The sequence below is a fragment of the Sorex araneus genome, chromosome 5 (genome assembly GCF_027595985.1).
Source record: "Sorex araneus isolate mSorAra2 chromosome 5, mSorAra2.pri, whole genome shotgun sequence".
NCBI lineage: Eukaryota > Metazoa > Chordata > Mammalia > Eulipotyphla > Soricidae > Sorex > Sorex araneus.
Genome location: NC_073306.1, coordinates 97,369,053 through 97,389,417, shown reverse-complemented (window position 1 = coordinate 97,389,417; position 20,365 = coordinate 97,369,053). Strand labels below are relative to the sequence as shown.

The window sequence follows — 20,365 nt, the reverse complement described above, 5'->3', positions numbered from 1 at the left end:
AGTCCCTTATTTTCTTGGCATATTTAGAAATTGGCATTTGTAAGTATGCCAACATAGCTTGGCACATTAGCATACAGAGTAGTTAGGCACTCACCTTGCACATGTCCAACCTGGGTTTGATCCCCTGCATCACATATGGTCCCCTGAGCCCCACCAGGATGATCCCTGAATGCAGAGCCAGAGTAAGCCTGAGCACAGCCCAGTGTCACCTAAAAAAATAATAAAATATGGGGCCGGAGCGATAGCACAGCGGGTAGGGCATTTGCCTTGCACGTGGCCGACCCGGGTTCGATCCCCGGCATCCCATATGGTCCCCCAAGCACCGCCAGGAGTAATTCCTGAGTGCAAAGCCAGGAGTAACCCCTGAGCATCGCTGGGTGTGACCCAAAAAGAAAAAAAGAAAAAACCTAATAAAATAAAAATAAATAATCATGTGACTAATTTGTGATTACTAATTACAAATTAATCACTAATATGTGGTTAATTTGGACAGCTGAAGATTATGTTTTGCATTGTTGTTTTTATGGAATAAATTATATATTCTTTAAACCTAAGATTTTAGGGGCTGGAGCAATAGCACAGCGGGTAGGGCGTTTGCCTTGCACGCGGCCGACCCGGGTTCGATTCCCAGCATCCCATATGGTCCCCTGAGCACCGCCAGGAGTGATTCCTGAGTGCAGAGCCAGGAGTAACCCCTGTGCATCGCCAGGTGTGACCCAAAAAAAGAAAAAAAAAAAGATTTTAGATTCGTGCAAGAAAGAGCTTACACGTACCATAGTTTCTGCCATGGTACATTTATCTACTTAACTAAAGGATTTTTTTCTCCATATATGCATGTTTTAAACAATTTTAAGTTATACTAACCCTGAGTTTTGGGTTGTTGATTCAAGAAATTTAAAATAAAAGGAATTTGAGGGACCTTCATTCACAACTGGTGAAACAAGCCTTCTTTGGAAAGGATATGAATATTCTCAGAAAACTAAGAATCGATCATCCATCAAGCAGTTCTGCTGCTTGGCATCTACCCCAGGGGACCCCAGTTTTTTCCCCCTTTGTTTCTAATTTCTCATCTTCCAGTATTTTCTGAAGCCATCAGACTTTTCGTTCCTGTATTACTCCACTGAAATGAGCTTGTCAAGTCTCCAGTGACCCCCAGTGGTCAGCTCTCAGTCCTTACCTTGACTGGCCATAGCACTTGCTGGTTGGTCACTTCCTGCTGTTTAAAACAGTGTTCTAAGAAACCCAACGTATTGGATATTGGATATGCCGAAAACAGTAATAATAAGTCTCTCAGTGAGAGACGTTACTGGTGCCCGCTCGAACAAATCAATGAGCAACGTGATGACAGTGACAGTGACCGTTCTAAGAAACCATGTGGGGATTACTCTTCACTGGCTGTTGCTCTCTGTCCTCCTTTGCTGGCTATTTATTTTTTTAAGTTATATGGTAAGAACATTTGCTGTTTAAACTTTTTAAGTGTATAGTTCAGTGGCATAAGTACTTTAGGACTTTTGTGAAATGTTACCACCATCCAACTCCAGAACTCACGTACTCTGAAACTACCCCTTAAGCACTTAACTCACTATCCTCTCGTATCCTCCCTGGCAACCACTTTTCTACTTTCTGTACATAAGTTTTTAATATTTTTCTTGGTGGGGGGGTCACATGCAGTGATACCCAGGGTTATTTCTGTTCCACTGCCCAGGGTTCCTTCCAGTGCACGTGGAACACCACGTGGTGCTAGGGACCAAGTGTATGCTCCAGTACATTCTGGGCCTTCTGTGTATAAATTTCACTTAACTAGGCCTAGGATTCTTCATATAAGTGGAACCATATAGTGTTTGCCCTTTGGGGAAACACTGTTTATTTAATGTACTCAGAGTTCATGTTGTAGCATGTGTCAGGATTTCTTGCCCTTTTCAGCACATTGTATTTATCCTTTTATCTGTTTATGGATACTTTTGTTCTGTTGTGAACAGTGCTGCTATGAAGGTGAATACTATAGAATCTGTTTGAGTTCCTGCTTTCAGTTTCCTTGTGATTTACTTGGAGGGGGTGCATAATCTGGCAATTTCTATTTTTAATGTTTTTTTAAGACCTTCCATACTGTTTGCCATTGTTTCTGCACCATTTTGCATCCCCACAAAAGGTAGCCGTGCTAATGAGTGTGGTGAGTTAACTGGTTTTTTAATTTGCATTGATCAGCAATAATAATCAGCAGTAACTGTTGAGCATTATTTCATGTCTGTTGGAAAACATTTATATCTTTGGAGAAATGTCTCTTCATGACCTTGAAATGTGTTTTAATTTTGGTGCTTTTTTGTTGAAGTTACAGGAATTCCTTATGTTCTAAATATTAACCTATAAAATCAAGGAGGAAATAAAAAAATACATTGAAACACCTCCCCCCTGAGCACAGCGCAGGATCCGCGGTTTTCCTGAGCGCAAAATGGAGACGGCGATCCAGCTGAAACGGGAGGCGCGCGCGCTTGCGGGAGGCCCCAGGGGGTGGGGGCGGCGACCCCCGCCCACAGCAGATAGATACTTAAACCCACCTCCCCCACGTGTGCTTCCCTTTGGACCCTGCTGCGGAGCGAGCATGATGGAAGAGCCCAAGGAAGCGCTCTTGGACTCCAAACAGCCCACTGAACTAATTCCGGCATGGGACCAGAGACCCCACGGTGCGCTGAAACAGTGGGAGCCGGGCATCCCCCAATTCTTTTAACCTCTCTCTCTCTCCACACCTCCCACCTGAGCACAGCGCAGGATCCGCGGTTTTCCTGAGCGCAAAATGGAGACGCCGAGCCTCTCTCTAGGCTTCTCCATCTTATGAGCACCATAAAAGGGTAAAAGTTTGTAGTGATGTTATTTCTGGTTGTACTTTCCCTGGACTCTATACAGAAACCCAAAACCGCGCGGCCGCTGTCGCGGCCGCGCGACCTAATGTCATCTTAGCATCAGCAATATGTAATATGTCCCTTTTTAATGGGTCGGACTTTTGTGGGAGATCCTAACAAGAATAGTAAGTCTGTTGCTGAAATATTGAAGGCAATCAAAGTGGTAGCCATCTCTCTAGACTGAACTAAGCTATATCCCCACGCCGGCTGAGAAGAAATATCCTTCTTTCTCGGGAAGAAACGCGGCGTGGTGTCAAACATAGTGTGATGTCCATTAAGCAAACAGACCTGGTGGCGTGGGAATGGGATATAAGGGGAAAAATTATGTACATGGAACAGTGGGACGCTGGTGGAATCTCGAGCCGGAGCCGATACCAGCGCAAGCCCTTCGGTTCCAGAAACTGCTTGCAGAAACTCTACTAGTCTATCAACTAAGCCAGAGCCCCACGCCTGCTGATGACGGGAAATAACCATCCTTTTCGGTTTTTTTTCCCCTTGTCAGGCAGCGTGGCGATTACCAAACAGGCGTGAACTCGGTGGCGCGGGGCAAGGGGGAAAAAGAAAAGTTATGTAACAAACAGCGGGACTTAATATCTCTATATTCTTAACAGTGGAGAACTATCAAATGCCTCCTTGGCAATAGGACTGCTTTCCTTTTTTGGGGGAAACCCCAACAACGGTAGTGAGTTGTGTGTTGAAACATGGAATGTAATCGAGATAAGGCATAAACGAAGTGGAATTTATCATGTACAAGGGTGGGGACTGGGGAGGTGGGAGGGGGTGGCAGGTATACTGGGGGGGTTGGTGATGGGAGATGGGCACTGGTGAAGGGAAGGGTGTTTGAGAATTGTATAACCGACATAATCCTGAGAACTATGTAACCCTCCACATGGTGATTCAATAAAATTATTTAAAAAAAAAAAATACATTGAAACAAATGAGAATGAAGACACAAGCTACCAGAACCTACGGGATGCAGCTAAAGCTGTGTTAAGAGGAAAATTTATAGCTCTGCAAGCTTTCCTCAGGAAGGAAGAAAGGGCCTATATAGATAGCTTGACTTCACATCTCAATATCTTAGAAGAGGACCAGCAAAAGGAACCCAAACCAGATCGAAGGAAAGAAATAATAAAACTTAGAGCAGAAATTAATGATATGGAAACCTGAAAAACAATCTGAAAGATCAATGAAACCAAGAGCTAGTTCTTTGAGAAAATAAATAAGATTGATAAACCGCTAGCAAGACTCAAAGAAAGAGAGAGAGAGAACTCTAATAAACCGAATCAGAAATGAAAAGGGGGATATCACAACAGAAACCAAGGAGATTCAAAAGATCATCAGAGACTACTTTGAAAGTCTGTATGCCACAAAACAAGAGAACCTAAAAGAAATGGACGAATTCCTTGATTCCTATAACCTCCCAAGACTGAACCAAGAAGACTTGGAATACCTGAATAGGCCCATAAGGCCCATAGGCCCATAGGCCCATAGGCCCATCAAGGAAATCGAAACTATAATCAAAACTGTCCCCAAAAACAAAAGCCCAGGTCCAGATGGATTCACTGGCAAATTCTTCCAAACATTTAAAGAAGATTTGTTGCCAGTTCTCCTCAAGCTTTTCCAGGAAATTGAAAAGACAAGAACCCTCCCGAACAGTTTCTATGAGGCACATATCTCCCTAATACCAAAAGCAAACAAAGACACCACTAACAAAGAAAACTATAGACCAGTATCTCTGATGAACACCAATGTGAAGATCCTCAACAAAATACTAGCAAATAGGATCCAACAACTCATCAAAAAGATCATACACCATGACCAAGTGGGATTCATCCTGAAATACAAGGATGGTTTAACATTCGGAAATCAATCAACATAATCCATCATATCAACAAAAGTAAAGATAAAAAACATGATCATATCAATAGATGCAGAGAAAGCATTTGACAAGATCCAGCATGCGTTTATGATGAAAACTCTTTCCAAAATGGGTATAGAAAGGACTTTCCTAAAGATAGTCAAAGCCATCTACCACGAACCTACAGCAAGCATTATCATCAATGGGGAAAAACTAAGGGCCTTTCCTCTAAGATCGGGGACAAGACAAGGATGCCCACTTTCACCGCTTCTCTTCAATATAGTACTGGAAGTACTAGCAATAGCCATTAGGCAAGAAAAAGATATTAAGGGCATTCAGACAGGAGAGGAAGAAATCAAACTCACTATTCGCAGATGATATGATACTATATCTAGAGAAGCCTGAAGTCTCTACTAAGAAACTCTTAGAAACAATTGACCTGTATAGTAAGGTCTCAGGCTATAAAATCAGTACCCAAAAAACCATGGCCTTCCTATATGCAAACAATGAAACAGAGGAAAGGGACATGAAAAAAGCAATCCTGTTCACAATCGTGCCCCAGAAAATCAAATACCTTGGAATCAGCTTAACTAAAGAAGTAAAGGACCTCTACAAAGAAAACTATAAAACGCTACTCCATGAAATAAAAGAGGACATGAGGAAATTGGAAACGTATCCCCTGTTCACGGATAGGGAGAATCAACATTGTCAGAATGGCAATACTCCCCAAAGCATTATACAGATTTAACTCGATCCCTATAAGGATACCCATGACATTCTTCAAAGAAATGGATCAAGCAATCTTGAAATTCATATGGAACAATAAACGCCCATGGATAGCTAAAACAATTCTGGGGAAAAAGATGATGGGAGGTATCACCCTCCCCAACCTTAAACTTTACTACAAAGCGGTAACAATTAAAACAGCATGGTACTGGAACAAAGGCAGAGCCGCAGACCAATGGAACAGAGTGGAATATCCCAACACACAACCCCAAATGTATGATCATATAATCTTTGATAAGGGGGCAAAAAAAGTGAAGTGGAGCAAGGAAAGCCTCTTCAACAGTGGTGCTGGCATAACTGGACAACCACATGCAAAAGAATGGGCTTAGACCTTGACTTGACACCATGCACAAAAATCAGATAAAATGGATTAAAAACCTCAACATCAGACCACAATCCATAAGGTACATCGAAGACAAGGTTGGCAAAACCCTTCACGATATTGAAGCTAAAGGTATCTTCAAAGATGACACAGAACTAAGCAATCAAGTAAAAACAGAGATAAACAAATGGGACTACATTAAACTAAGAAGTTTCTGCACTGCAAAAGACACAGGGACCAACTCAACACCTCTATTGCGAACCACAACACCTAATTAGAGAGAGAGAACAAAAGGAAATGCCCTGCCACAGTGGCAGGGTGGGGTGGGGGGAGATGGGATTGGGGAGGGTAGGAGGGATGCAGGGTTTACCAGCGGTGGAGAATGGGCACTGGTGAAGGGATGGGTCCTCAATCTTTGTATGGGGGAAACATGAGCACAAAAATGTATAAATCTGTAACTGTACCCTCACGGTGATTCACTAATTAAAAATAAATAAATTTTTAAAAAAAGAAAAAATAAACAACACTTATTACTTAGTATTTGTAACAAGAAAAAAAAAAAAGACACAGGGACCAGAATTCAAAGGCAATCTACAAAGTGGGAAAGGATATTCACCCAGTACCCATCCGATAAAGGATTGATATCAAGGGTATACAAAGCACTAGTTGAACTCTACAAGAAGAAAACATCCAACCCCATCAGAAAATGAAATGAACAGAAACTTTTCCAAGGAAGAGATACGAATGGTTAAAAGGTACATGAAAAAATGCTCCATATCACTAATCATCAGGGAGATGCAGATCAAAACAATCATGAGATACCACCTCACACCACAGAGAATGGCACACATCCAAAAGAACAAAAGCAACCGCTGTTGGAGAGGATGTGGAGAGAAAGGGACCCTTCTACACTGCTGGTGGGAATGCCGACTAGTTCAGCCCTTTTGCAAAAAATATGGACACTTCTCAAAAAATTAGAAATTGAGCTTCCGGGGGCTGGAGCAATAGCACAGCGGGTAGGGCGTTTGCCTTGCACGCGGCCGACCCGGATTCGATTCCCAGCATCCTATATGGTCCCCTGAGCACCGCCAGGGCTGATTCCTGAGTGCAGAGCCAGAAGTAACCCCTGTGCATCGCCAGGTGTGTCCCAAAAAGCAAAAAAAAAAAAGAAATTGAGCTTCCATTTGATCCAGCAATACCACTTCTGGGAATATATCCTGGAGAGGCATAAAAGTACAGTCAAAATGACATCTGCACTTATATGTTCATCACGGCACTGTTTACAATAGCCAGAATCTGGAAAAAACCTGAGTGCCCTAGAACAGATGACTGGTTAAAGAAACTTTGGTACATCTATACAATGGAATACTATGCAGCTGTTAGAAAAAATGAAGTCATGAACTTTGCATATAAGTGGATCAGCATGGAAAGTATCATGCTAAGTGAAATGAGCCAGAAAGAGAGGGACAGACATAGAAAGATTGCACTCATCTGTGGAATATAAAATGGCAGAGTAGGAAACTAATACCCAAGAATAGTAGTATATAATACCAGGAGATTGGCTCCATGGCTTGGAAGCTAACCTCACACACTGGGGGAAAGTCATCCCAGATAGAGAAGGGAACACCAAGTAAAATGTGACTGGAAATCCCGAGCGGGGAGGGAGATGCACGCTGAAAGTAGACTAGAGACTAAACATGATGGCCACTCAATACCCCTATTGAAAACCACAACATCCAAAAGGAGAGAGAGAGAGAGAATAAATTGGAATGCTCTGCCACAGATGTGGTGTGGGGTGTGGGGGATGGGATAGGGTGGTGGGAGAGATACTGGGTTCATAAGTGGTGGAGAATGGACACTGGTGGAGGGATGGGCTCTCGAACATTGCATGAGGGAAAAGCAAGCACAAAAATGTGTAAATCTGTAACTGTACCCTCACTGTGACTCACTAATTAAAAAATAAATGAATTATTTTAAAAATAAAGAAATATTAACCTATAATCAGTTATAAGATTTGCAAATGTTTTCTTCCATCCCTTTGGGTGTCATTTTAGGCTAATGAATATATTCATTGGTGCACACAGATTTAAAGTTGATGTAATGTAATGTAACGTAATTTAAACTGAAAGCCAATTCAGTGGCTTTCAGTTTTTTAATTACCTGCAGACCAGCTCTGGTCTGTGGTCTGGCAGGTGAAAACCACTACTTTAAACCAAATGAGGGTCAGAACCAATGTTTTAACATTGGTTTTAACCAATGTTTTTTTTCTTTTGTTGCATATGTTTTTTTGATACATCCAAGAATCACACCAAATCTATTCTCATGAAGCTTCTCCCCATTCACGTGTTGTTTTTTTCCTAAGAGGTTTGCTCCATTTTCAATTAAAAATTTTAATGTGGCAATAGGTAAAGATCTAGCTTGTTTTTGCATGCAAATATCCAGTTTTCCCAGCAACATTTGTTTTTAAAAAGACGGTCATTTAAGGGACTGGGAAGATAGTATAGAAAGTAAAGGTGCTTGCCTTGCAAGCAGCTAACTCAGCTTTGGTTTTGCTAATACGGAAATTGGATACTAATGAGGACAAATAACTCACATGTCTTCAATTTGTAGAGTTTGGTTTTAGGTGTTGATATGCCAGCAAAGAGATTTTTCCTTTTGATAAGACTGTTAATGTGGGTTTCTTGGGGAAGCAGAGATGCCTCCCTGGGTGTATTTATGCTTTTCAAAGAATGGTGGCCTGTTCGATAAATTTCAGGATCAGTATTTTATCTTGCCTCCTGTCTGGTGGTTCCTCATTTGACTGTGCCCTGTACACAGGCACCAGATGGGGCGGGGGGGGGGGGGGGGGGAGGGGAGGCTTACTCCCAAGTGCTGTTCAGGGAACTGGGACCCTCCTGCAGAGGCTCAGCTGGGCTCTGCCTGCCAGCCAGTTCAGAGCTCGACCCTGTAAGCAGTGTCTGGCAACACGTGGCGCTGGACCTGAGCTCCACGCTGCACATACCCTTGGCTGTTTCCCTGAGCCCTTGCACAGATCCTCTCCAAATCCCAGCAGCACCTGAGTGGCAGTAGTAAAGGCGAGATGCTGCCTTTCCTATTGAATGTTTCCTGGGACCCGCTTAAGTGCTGCACATGCATAATCTCATTATTCTCACAACAGTTTATGTCCCTTATTTTGCCCTCTTCCTTCTTTGGCCTTCTGATTCCCCTACTCTAATTGCTGGTGTTGTTTTTTTTTTCCCTTTTTTCCTTTTATTTCCCCCCCCCCCCCCGCCATTTTGTTTTGGAGACACACACATCTGTGCTAAGGGCTTATTCCTTGTTCTGTGCTTGGGGGTCAGGGAGCCATAACCGGTGCCAGGTATTGAACCTGTCTGCTCTGTGAAAGGCAGGCAGCGTATCTGCTCACTGCCTCTCTCTGTTGCAACCTGCAGGAGACTTCCCGATTGTTTGTTTCAAATGCTCAGAAACATCAGTTATTTTTTTTTCCTTTCTGATGAAAAGTTCCATTTTCTCAGGACATCAGAGAAGGACTTTGGTAGTTTGCGAACTAGCTTATTGTTTCAGCCACCTCTGTACTCACATCTTTTTCTCTACCTTTCACTGTTCTCAGTACTCAAGTCATGTGGACTTTATTAAAAGTAGTTTTTACATTCAACTTCATTCTCTCAAGTCTGGGCTTGGGCTTCCGTGTCTGTAATACTGTGCCCTGACTTTTTCCTGTCTGGCCAAGAAGTGCTTGTCAGTTACCTGGTAAGTTATCTCCCCTTCGCCATATCCCCTCATCCCTCGGTTTCCACCCAGGGTATTCTGTGCAGATACAGGTTTGTCTGTACTCAAGGAGATACGGGGATTATGGTGTGAGCAATAGAACCAGGCTGCCAGGTTTATGAATTGAATTATGGTTTCTCTTCTTAGATGTTTGACTTGGGCAAGTTACTTTTATCTACCTCATCTGTGCTTTACAAGAATATCTTATAGCAGTGCAGCCCTGAGTAAGTGTATGCTGTCATTGTTGTATTGTTACATTACAAAACAGTATATCAAAAGGAAAGCATTAAAAATCTGGAGACATGAGTTTCACTGCATTCTCCTCCTCTTCTAAGTTATTTCACCCAAGTTAAAATTTATATGGACTCCTCATCGTCTTTGTAATGGGAATAAAAACACACCATTCTGATTTTGTTTATCTAAAAATTGAAACTTAATGGTAGTGATGGATGGAAATGATCATTCTAGATAAGAACTGCATGCTTAGGGGGCTGGGACAATAGCACATCGAGTAGGGAGTTTGCCTTGCATGCGGCCAACCCAGGTTTGATTCCCAGCATCCCATAGGGTACCCCGAGCACTGCCAGGAGTAATTCCTGAGTGCAGAGCCAGGAGTAACCCCTGAGCATCGCCAGGTGTGACCCAAAAAGGAAAAAAAAAAAAACCCGCATGCTTAAAGTAGGTAAAGGAACAAACATGATAGTTTCTCAATGCCTGCATTACAAACCATAATTCCAAAAAAAGGAGGGATGGATGGAGGGGAAGGAGAGAGGGGGTGAAGAGAGGGAGAGAGAACTGAGAGAGGAGAGAGAGAGAGACTGAGACCTGTCACAGAGACAGGCATGAGAGAAAGTGGGGACATTGTTGGTAGGAAGTGTTCACTGGTGGAGGGATGGGTTTTGAAACATTGTATGACTGAAACCCAACCATCAAAAGCTTTGTAACTGCATATCTTCTGGTGGTTCAATAAATAAATTTTTAAAAATAAAAATTAAAAGGTCAGACCTTGCTAGGACAGTGAACTTGTATTGTTAGTTAATATTGTCTTTCTCCTCTCTTATGTCTTTTGAATAGTTTAAAACAATATCCTTTTTGTATGGACAAAGAAAGACATTCATTAATATGCTTTGGTAACATGGGATTTAATTGGCTTCAAATATTATTCACTCCCGGGCATCTGCTTTCTGGAGTTAAGCCTCAGCTGCCCTTACTTCCTAGCACCCCCAAAAGCAGGGTCCCGACGAGGGATGGGACGGACCCAGGGCAAGCAGTGAGTTGTGTGCTACTCTGGCATCGAGATGGGCCTGGCCAAAGCGCCTAATGCTTAACTATTTGTTAAGAGCTTGGTCATGGACATGTCATGTCATGATCCAAAAGCAATGACGAGACTAGAACCCTGCTAGGGCTAGGAAAGACTAATCTGGCCTGAGCACTGTAGTCTGAAATCGAGGTGACCCCAGGAGAGCAATTCTATAAGCTTAATTCATCTCTTGCTATGTCCATACAAAATGATTTATAATATGAATACTTCTATGTTAGTTGGACAAAGAGAGGAGAAACACACCCATGGGATTCCGCTCTTGGGCGGATGTCCTGCTGAAAGAGATTCTGTCCTAGTGAAAGCGTCCCCTAAGTGATAGAACTTTACCCCCTATTGATTGTAACCACACCTATGCATAAGCCCCGGTGCCGGATGGGGGGGGGGATTTAAGGTGGCTGTATGAGGGGGCTGGAGGTGAGTTCTAGGGCAGATCCAGAGGAGAAGGAGAATGAAGTAGGATGGGGGAGGAAGAAGCCCAGAGAGAGACGGGAGTGTATAGAGAGGAGATTGGAATAAACTACGATTGAGACCAAAAATATATATATATATATGGGCTGGAGCGACAGCACAGCGGGTAGGGCGTTTGCCTTGCACGTGGCCGACCCGGGTTTGAATCCCAGCATCCCATATGGTCCCCTGAGCACCGCCAGGGGTGATTCCTGAGTGCATGAGCCAGGAGTGACCCCTGTGCATTGCCGGGTGTGACCCAAAAAGCAAAAAAAAATAAAATAAAATAAAAATTAAAAGTTTAGTTGCCATTGATCACATTATTTTCCTTCCCCTTCCAGGACAGTTCCTAACATTTTACTTGGCTATAGAAAGTGGACTGGAGCAATAGCACAGCGGGGAGGGCATTTGCCTTGCACGCGGCCGACCCGGGTTCAATTCCTTCATCCCTCTCAGAGAGCCTGGTAAGCTACCAAGAGTATCCCGCCCGCAAGGCAGAGCCTGGCAAGCTACCCATGGTGTATTCGATATGCCAAAAACAGTAACAACACATCTCACAAGGGAGACATTGCAAATCGATGAGCGATGGGATGACAGTGCTACTATAGGAAATGGAGTAGCCTATAAGAATTTTAGAAGATTAGTGACAGTTTTGCCATTTTGCTTTAGAAATTCTGAATTTATAATTTTCTATTCAGTATGAGTTGCATTATGTTAGTCTTAAATTTTACAGTTACAAATGTGTAATTTACATGGCAATTTCATTAGACATAAAGTAAATGCCTCTGTGGAAATATATCTGTCAAGACTCTAAAATTGATATGCTTAGCCATATATAGCATAAATCAGTAAACCTGGTTCATATCTTTTTGGGCAGGGAAGTGTGAGGAGCTGCTGTTGGTGCCAGAGGCCAGGCCGAGAGCTTCAGGGACCCCAGGCTTGTGCTCTGCCACTCAGCCAGCCCCTAGCCCTTTTTTTTTTTTTTTTTTTTTTTTTTGCCTTTTGGGTCACACCCGGTGATGCACAAGGGTTACTCCTGGCTCTGCACTCAGGAATTACTCCTGGCAGTGCTCAGGGGACCATATGGGATGTGCTGGGAATCGAACCCAGGTCAACCACGTGCAAGGTAAACGCCTTACCCGCTGTGCTATTGCTCCAGCCTCCCCATACATCTTTTTAAAAGAAAAAAAAATTCAGTCTGAAACATAGTAACCACTTTCCACATTTTTCTTCATGGTTAATAAATGTCTTCTTTGCCTGTGGTGATAACAGTTGCTCTAGAAAATTCACTGTACTAAGAAAACAGTGATTTATATTAAAAATTAAAAAACAGCCCCTTTATTACACTTTTCAGAGACTCTGCATTTCTGTAACAGAATGGACATTTCATTCTTTCTTGGCAGTGCATGGATTCAAGAGCACATCTTGTACCCAGAGGCGGAATATGGGACATTTTTAGTTATTGTAATATTCTCCCTTCTGTTAGAGGCATTGTTTTTAACATTTAGAAGGAAAAGTCATAGTCAGAGGTTAATAATTGTGGTAGAGCAGGTGTCTAGCCGGGCAGTATGAATCCTGAGTTCCAACTTTCAAACATTTCACTACACTGTCTCTGAGAAAGAGAATGAAACTAAGCCATCTTTGAAAAATCAACAGCAAACCCCACACATAACTTCTAAAAATGAAAATATAAATTCAAAATTTTAATCAGGAACTGGGGAGATGTCACAGAGGCTTGATCCCTGTTACTGAATTCCCCCCCCCCCCCCCCCCGCTGCAGAGCACTAGGATGGGGGCTGGTGATGCTGAGGGTGTCCTGGTGTTCCCCAGCATCCCAGGGCCTAGCAGAACCACATCGTTCAAGCCCCAGAACCAGCCAGTCCACTGGCCAAGTCATCCCAGCCTCCTTGAGCCCTGTGTGGAAAGCTCCCCAGCCCCCTAGACAGTTTTAACAGTAGGTCAGCTAGAAAATTATTAGTAAACTGGAAAATGTTCTGGAAAAAAATAGAAATAGAGATGAATAGAAAATTTGTCAGAAGAAAAAGAGAATTGGAAATTATGGCAGAATCACCAGTTTTCTTTACCTTTATTCTTAGTTTTAAAAAAATTTCAGATGCTTTGCTAACCAGCTAAGCTTCCATTTCACTGAGTTCCTTTTAGTGATGTTTGACTATGAGACAATTGTCTACAATTTGCATGTAGGTAAAAGTTACACACTAATGTGTGACCTTGCAGGTTGGGCCTGCAAGAAGAAAGACCTCTTCTTTCTCTTCCTTGGGAGGAAAATGTGACCATTATGGTTTGTGGATGAGAGTAATATTTTGAAGTATGTGAAAGAAAATATTACTCTTTGTTGTTGTCGTTTTGGAGTCACAGCTGGCAATGCTCAGGGCTTACTCTTGGCTCTGTGCACAGGGATCACTATTGGTGGTGCTCTGGGGGACCACATGGGATGCTGGTGGGCCACATGAAAAGCAAGCACCCTACCCCTGTACTGTCTCTTCAGCCCCAAGAGTATAATGCTCTCAGGGATAATGAAGCAACAGGATATAACAGAAAAGGAAAGGAATTACAGACAGAATTGAAGAAAGTCTAGCTTCAGAAGATGGGGCAATTCTGAAAAATGTGTGCGTGGATGATTTCATTATTATACCAGCCTGGCAGAGTATGATCACTCAGGCCTACTCTGCACAGCTGTACAGTAGCCTGCTTGAGACCACTGCTGTGTGATAATAAAGCACTGAGACTGATTCTTAGAAAGACACTAGTGAAATGAACTAACCTGGTAAGACTGAACAGAAAGAAGAGATCACAAGTTAAAACTAGGAATGAAAAAGGAGATGTAAACTGAAGATACCCAGAAGTGTCATTTAGTAAGGAAGTACAATTAAGAGGTTGTAGAAATTGCTTTTAGAAGTGTTTTTTTTTTTATGTTCCAAATAAAAATTTGATGCTTATGCCCCAAAAAGTAATGGAGCAGTATTGAGAATAATACTGTTTTTTACACATACACACACACACATACACACACACACACACACACACACACACACACACGTATATAGCTATCAGCCCTGTGATGTGTTCAGAGAAGCAGTTAAGGAGTTAATTTACTAGCAAATGCTTTCTTTTCAGAAGGAGCATAGTAAATGGTAGTGATAGCAGATTATGCTGTTTTGACACATGTTTTGTACCATAAATCATTTGCCATTATTGGGTGTGGTGTTTTAGAGGTACAGTTAAATAAAATCTTAACTTTTTATTCATTTCTATTAGTTATCGGGTATATGTATATATACCCTATATAATACTGGGTGTATATATATTTATTTGGTTCTGGTGGGTCACACCCAACAGTGCTCAGGGACTACTCCGGGTTGTCTCAGGAGACCATGTGCAGTGCAAGGGATTCAAGCTGGTTGACTACACACAAGGCAGGTGCTGACTCTCCAGCCCCTACTGGGTTATAGTAAATCTTGAGAACAAAATGAGAAAGTATCAAGGGAGAAGTTTCCTCAGTAAGACAGTGTGACTTCCTATACAAAAAGGATGAATTTCCATTATGATTTGCTATGTAGAACTTTGTTCTTTATCTTGAAAATCCAATTTAATTATGATTTTCACATAATACTACATACCCCGCCCGTAGCAAGTAGTAATGGTCAAGTTGTCAGTTTTTAGATACTTAGGACTTGAAGGCTGGATATAACTCGAGTTAAGAGTGTATTTATGGAATATAAAATAAATTGAATTTATTTATATTTATTTACATTTATGGAATATAAATAAATAAATATGAGACTGACACCCAAGGACAGTAGACACATGGGCCAGGAATATTGCCCCATAGTTGGAAGCCTGCCTCATGAGCAGGCAGCTGGATTAGAGAAGGGATCACTAAATCATTGATGGTTGGAGGAATTGTTTGGGATGGGAGATGTGTGCTGAAAGTAGGTAAAGGACCAAATGTGATAACTTCTCAGTGTCTGTATTGCAAACTGTAATGCCCAAAAGTATAGAGAGAGTATGGGGGAAATTGTCTGCCATGCAGGCAGGGGTAGGTTGGGAAAGGGGGCTTGTACTAGGGACATTGGTGGTGGAGAATGTGTACTAGTGAAGGGATGAGTGTTTGATCATTGTGTGATTGAAACACAAACATGAAAGCTTGTAACTATCTCACGGTGATTCAATTAAAAAAATTTTTTAATTAAAAATTTAAAAAAGAGGTAAGAGTATGCCTTTATTGCTAAATATATAAATGTATGAAACTGAATTATGAAGCTGTGGGCTTAATTCCTGATGCACACGTATACACCGTATGCACAGAATTTTATATTTTGGCTTATGTAAACATTCAAATGTCACCAGCAATGTAACTACATTAATAATAAATTAACCCATGTTTAAAGAAGTACCTTCAGTGTTCCTTAATGTAAAAAATTTTTCTCCAGAATTTCTCATCATATTTCGTTTCATTCTTAGACTCAATTCTACAAGACAAACTGTTTTATTTTGAAGTCAGTTTATATATTTAATGATAGGAACAATAAAGTTGGGACCAGTTACTTTACATGGACAGTCCAGTAACACTATGATGTGAAATTTAGAAGTATTTTTGCTGAAGGAAGAATAGAAAATAATTACATTATAACTTGGACCATAATATTAGGGGCTCAAGATTGACTTAAAATTTAAACATAGTATACCGTATATTTCTGTTTCTTCTTATTTGTCAGAGAATCTTAACTAGAGTGAGAAATTCTCTGGTGCTGTGTGAGGAGTACAGGACACGAGAAACTTCCATAAAAAGGCATGGCATTTGCTTGGAAGAACATAGTGGTTTTCAAACTTGGCAGTTATGAGTTAGAACTAACCCCCTCTTAAAAAGAAAAATATTAATCTATTCCTTATTGGGTATGCCTGTGTGTGTTTTCTTATCTGAGCTATATTACTCTTAGATTTATATTGTGCATTTGCACATGGGTTCATGTCCCATTTGTTAGGTATAAAGAAAATAGTGTTCTATACATGTGGTAGCTGTAAACTGCTTTGGAACTTGGAGAGCTTACTCTTAATACTTGTTGAGGATTAGAGGCCAAGTATTTTGTTGTTGCAGAATACCCAAAATAAATTTACCAAGTCTGAGTGCTTTCCCTAAATTCCATTGCCCTAGGAGGCAATTTGGGAAATATAAATGGATTTACATCTTCTTAAAATGACAGAAGTAGACAGAGTTGCTGGGGGCCTGGAAGTCTGTGCTCTTGCGTTTCATAGTCTTTCCACCCCCTCCTGTCCCTACTGCCCGGCCCTCCCCTTTACCTTTCAACACCCAGCTGTGCTCAGGGCTCACTCCGGGGGTGCTTGGGGGACCATGTCAGTGCTGTGTGCCAGGCGAGTGCCCTGCCACTTGTATTATCTGTCTGACCCTGGCCCTTTCCCCTGCCCCAACCCCTCAAAGTGTGTGTCCACACTAGTAATGCTTGGGGGCCATTCCTAGTGGTGATCAGGGAGCATTGATCAAGTCTGGGCCTCCCACACACAAAGATCTTCCCAAGCTTTTGAACCACCTGCGCCCAAAGATAAATTCTTGATAAGCAGACACCTTTGTGGACTGTCTCTATATACAACTTAAGTTTCTACATCATCTTTTAAGCCCTGTGTTTTAATGTATACTGAGTTACATGATATTACCTGGGTTTTCCATATTTAATGATTTGGGTTTGGGTTTTCCTACTTAGTACCTTTCTCTCTGTAACTGAAATATTCCTAGTTAGCTTTTTTAGTGGGTGGGAGGTACACACAGTATTGCTCAGGGCTTACTCCTTATTCTCTGCTCAGGAGTGCTCAGGAGTGCTCTGGAGTCACTCCTTGCAGTGTTCAGGGGATTATAATGTGGTGCCAGGTAATGATTAAACTGGGGTCAACCATTCTTTAACACTTGTGCTCTGTTCAGCCCATCTTTTGATTTTTGCCCTCCATTGAAACTTTCTAGACTCTTATCTTCCTCCCCAGCCTTTTAATCTTGTTTCTGTAATAACTGTTCACATTCTATTGTAGTTATTTTGTTAGTCTGAATGAAGGCCTTGAGGATGAGAAAGAATCTTTTTTTGTATATCCTTGTTGCCTATTATAGAATCTGAGAAGTGCTTTGTATGCTTGATTCAGAGCAGTTGTCACACTTGCTACCAGGTCTGCTACTGTAGTGCACTCATTTACCCTTACTATATTTCTACTGCAGTGTGGGACTGTAAAGCATCACAGAGAGAGAGAGAGAGAGAGAAGAAAGAGGAGAGAAGAAAGAGAGAACATAGAGAGAGGCTGGGGGGAGGGTGGCGGGAGAGAGACTGGGAACATCACTGCTGGGAAGCATACACTGGTGGGGGGATGGGTTTTGGAACACTGTGTGACTGAAATCTGACCATGATCAGCTTTATAACTCTATCTCATGGTGACTCAGTAAACCAAAAGCAACAATAACAACAGACTGGGTGGCTTCTAACACAGACATGGATTTCTCACAGTCAGTACTGGAGACTGGGGAGTCCTTTTGGATTGGAACTAGAATTATTTGAAGAGGACTTAAGAGCAGAAGTAGAGCACAGGACTTCGTATAAGGACCCTAATCCCATTCCTGAGGGCTTTGCCCTTTGGATTTCTTTTAACCCTAATTATCTCTCAAAGGCCCTACCTCTTAATATCATTACACTGAGAGGAAGTGTTTTAATATAAGAATCTGTGGGGTGGGGCCGGAGCGATAGCACAGCGGGTAGGGCGTTTGCCTTGCACGCGGCCGACCTGGGTTCGATCCCCGGCATCCCATATGGTCCCCCAAGCACCGCCAGGAGTAATTCCTGAGTGCAAAGCCAGGAGTAACCCCTGAGCATCGCTGGGTGTGACCCAAAAAGCAAAAAAAAAAAAAAAAAAAAAAAAAAAAGAATCTGTGGGGTGACACATTGAGTTCATAACTGTGTCTATAACTGATATTATGAGAAATTGAAAATTTCCATTTTCTCCCTTGAATTTTCTTAAATTAACTATTGAAGTGTAATTTAATATTTACATATCTTTTTACACTTAATTTTATTTAATAATATGTGATGTATTCGATATAATATATTAGAATACATAATGTACTATTTACATAGAATATACCTCCTTTAAACATACAGTTCAGTAAGTTGTGCTTGAAAGTATTCTCTGGGCTGAAGAAAGAATGCAGGGAGTAAGGTGCTTGCCTTGAACACTTCTAGTCTGATTCTGTCCCCAGCACTGCATATGGTCCCCCAGCACTGCCAGCTCTGTGATTTCTGAACACAGGGATGGGGTAATCCCTGAGCACTACCAGCTGTGGCCCAAAAGCAGAACAAAGAAACCAATGTACGTCTCTGCAACTACCACCACAGTAATCAAGGTACTAACCATTTTCTTCCTTTCCAAAATTCTGTCACGTTCCTCTGTCATCACCCCTGCCTTACTACCGCTGGTTCCAAGCATCTTCTGACATTAGAACTAGTTTTGTCTTTTTAGATTTTTATGGAAGTGGAGTCATAGGATGTTCTCTCCTAGTCTGGCTTATTTTACTGATCCTATTTTCAAGATTTGTCCATGTTGTCAGCATCTGTCAGCAATAGTTATTAATGAATACTATGTCATTGGTTGCTTATTCTGCCCTTTGTTCCCTCACCTCTTGATGAACATCTTGGTTGTTCTAAATTTTTGTGCTTATGAACAGAGATAGTAGCTGAAGTTCATATTTTCCAACCTGTTGTAAAGAACTACCTTTCATACAGTAAATTACTTTGCTCTGTGATAATAATCTTTTTATGTATAATAACCCATGTTTTACTGTGCTAAACAGCAGTAACACAATAAAATATTCTTGCCTGTTTCTGTGGACCAGAGATTTGAGAGTGACAAATCTCTCACAGGACAGAAACCTTTCAGGAAGGCTCTGGCTCGTGCTCTGAGAAGACAAAGGCTCAGGCTCCTCCTGGCTCTGTGCTCAGGGATCAGACCGTGTCAGCTGTGTGGGAGGCAAATGCCCAACACTGGTTCTCGAACTCCTGCCCCGCATATCCCCATGATTTTAAAGTAATGTTTCAATGGTTAGGCTATAAAATAGTATAGAATTACTATGTGATATATATTTGGGGGAGGGACACAGCTGGTGGCACTCAGATTTGCTCTTGGCTCTGTGTTCAGAGATCATGTGAAGCTCATAACCTCACCATCAGAGTGCTGGGGAACCGTGTAAAGTATTGGTGACTGAACAAGTGGGGCTGGCTGCTTGAAAGTCAAGTGCCTTAACCTCTGTACGAGCTTTGTGTGCCACTGTATGGTACTTGTATAAAGTACTGTTAGTCATGAATGAACTTTTGAGTATTATGTGAGTTGTTTGAATGGTAGCTGTGGAAAACTGAGTTATACTTGTTGGTAGGGCAACTGCTAATTTTAATCATCTGATTTTTGGTCAGATGCTCTTAAAGTAACATGAACAAGACTAATGATCGCTGCCTAAAGATAATCTTAAAAGAATTAAAGTTTTTAAAAGAATTAAAATGCCTGCAAGTAGTTCTAAAAACTTTTGTTCAAAGCAGCCTGATTTTCCTGTGTAGCCTGTATATTTCCTGTAAGACAGAGAGAGTACAGGAGTTGAGGCACTTGTGTTGTATGCAGCTGACCCTGGCACAATACTCATTACCCATATATGGCCCCCAGTCCACTGCCAGGAGTGGTTTCTGAGCAAGCACTGCCTGGTGTCACTACAAGACGAGAAAGATGTATAAGGAAAACAAACCATAAAGCAGGACGATGTGGGTCAGAAGTGCCCACTCTTCCTGTGCCAGGACCTCAGGTCAGCTTCCCCCGCATCCCCAGGTGCCCCGCCGTGTTGGGGAGGCCGCCCTCATCTCACAAAGGAAAAAAAGCAAAGAAAAATCTCATTTTATTTCATGTCATCAGTATAA

At 41.9% G+C, this 20,365-nt stretch overlaps 1 protein-coding gene across 3 annotated transcripts in view; it reads left to right on the top strand.

Annotated features, from left to right (window-relative positions):
• Window positions 1–20,365, top strand: part of RAP1A (RAP1A, member of RAS oncogene family) — a 71,654-nt gene that overhangs the window by 32,522 nt on the left and 18,767 nt on the right. Inside the window, exon 1 of one of the 3 annotated variants that reach the window (XM_055137524.1) lies at window positions 11,727–11,863. The exons of 1 other annotated variant lie outside the window; for it this stretch is intronic. The gene's annotated coding sequence lies outside the window, so the exon portion shown is untranslated. Of the gene's footprint in view, window positions 1–11,726; window positions 11,864–18,701; window positions 18,811–20,365 lie in introns of those variants that run through there. One more of the 3 variants, XM_055137525.1, reaches the window with a different exon arrangement.